Source organism: Elephantulus edwardii, unplaced genomic scaffold (genome assembly GCF_000299155.1).
Source record: "Elephantulus edwardii isolate Elephantulus edwardi_28Jun2011 unplaced genomic scaffold, EleEdw1.0 scaffold00492, whole genome shotgun sequence".
Lineage (NCBI taxonomy): Eukaryota > Metazoa > Chordata > Mammalia > Macroscelidea > Macroscelididae > Elephantulus > Elephantulus edwardii.
In genome coordinates, this window is record NW_006400242.1 from 230424 (window position 1) to 232352 (window position 1929).

Consider the following 1929-nt stretch of genomic DNA (forward strand, 5'->3'; position numbering starts at 1 on the left):
GCTATGAGTCGCAGGCGACTCGACCGCACATAACAACAACAACAACAACAACAGAGGAAATAGAGGGATTTTTAAGGAACTCACTGCCAATCTAAACTTACACAGATACAAGTAGAAAATTTGAACAATCCTATTACAAAAGAAGAATTTGAACAAGTAGGTCATAAAACACTTCTGACCAAAGCAAATCTTGGCCCAGATGTTTTCACTAGTGAATTCCACCAAACATTCTGAGAAGAGCTGATATCAGTTCTACTTAAACCATTTGAGAATATAAAAACTGACGGAATGTTGAAAAATTAATTCTATGACGCAAGTATATTCCCGATACCAAAGCCAGGCAAACACATCACTCAAAAAAAGACAATTACAGCCCAATATCCCTTCTGAACATGATTAAAAACTTCTCGACAAAATCATAGTCAACAGAGTCCAGTATAAAAACAATCATTTATCATAATCAAGTGGGATTTATATCAAGTATGGGTGGATTGACATCAGGAAAACAATCAGTGTAATATGTGATGTGTTCATCAATGAAACAAAGGAAAAAAACCACGTGATTCTCAACTAATTCAGACTTTTGCATTTGGCAAAATAAAACACACTTTTCTGATTAAAATGCCTGATTAAATAGAAATATATGAAAATTCTTTTACATAATTTAAAGCACATATATCAGACCAACAACAACCACCATTTACAATAGAGATTTAGTTCCCTTTTGAATTGGAACCATACAAGGATAACTTTTATTACCACTATTAATTAATATTGCTCAATGGCACCTAATAATAATAACTATCAATATCACATGGAAGTTCAAGACACAGTAATAAAGGAAGAAAAGAATAGAAACACATTCAAATTGACAAGGAGAGAGTAAAAATATCTCTATTTGCTGATGAAGTGGTATATACATATACGTATACTTCAGTACGGACTGAGGCTCAGTGTCAAGAAGACAAAGATTCTCACCACTGGACCAATTGGTAGCATCAGGATGGATGGCGAAGAGATTGAGACTGTTCACAGCTTCAGTTTGCTTGGCTCCACAGTCAACACTCTTGGCACCAGCAGCCAGGAAATCAAAAAAACATATTGCGATGGGAAAGTCTGCTGTTAGGGACCTCTCTAAAGTACTCAAGAGCAACGGTGTCTCTTTGGAGACGAAGGTGTGCCTGATACAGGCCATGGTCTTTGCAATCACTTGTTATGCATCAGAGAGCTGGACAATGACTAGGGAGGACAGAAGGAGAATTGACGCCTTTGAGCTGTGGCGCTGGAGAAGAGTATTGAATGTACCATGGACTGCCAAGGAAACAAACAGATTCATCCCAGAGAGGGTTAAACCAGACTACTCCTTGGAGGCAAAGATTCTGGGGCTTTGTCTGACATACTTTGGACATGTTGCAAGGAGACACACGTCTTTGGAGAGGGATATCATGCTGGGTAGAGTGGAGGGACAGCGTAGAAGGGGAAGACCCTCTATGAGGTGGATTGATTCAGTGACTGGGGTAATCGGGATGGGTGTGTCAGAGGCAGTGGGCAATGTGATTGGCACAGGATAGAGCAGGGTTTAGGGCTGTTGTGCATAGGGTCGCTATGAGTCGCAAACGACTCGATGGCACATAACAACAACAACAATACATATGTATATACATATTCATATAAAATCTCAAAGACTCATTAAGAAAATTGTTGCTGTGGGGATGATACTGACGGTGGTGTGTCATCAAATTGGACCAATGCATAGCTGACCTTCCAGTGAGTTTTCAGAGGTAGTAAATCCCTTGGGAAGAAATTGCCTCTCCATCCTCTGTAGAAGATGGATTCAGATCACCTGCCTTTGAGATTGCAGTGGAGCTTCTTACCATTAGGCCACCAGAGCTCCCTAATAAGAAAACTACTAGATCTAATTGTTTGAGT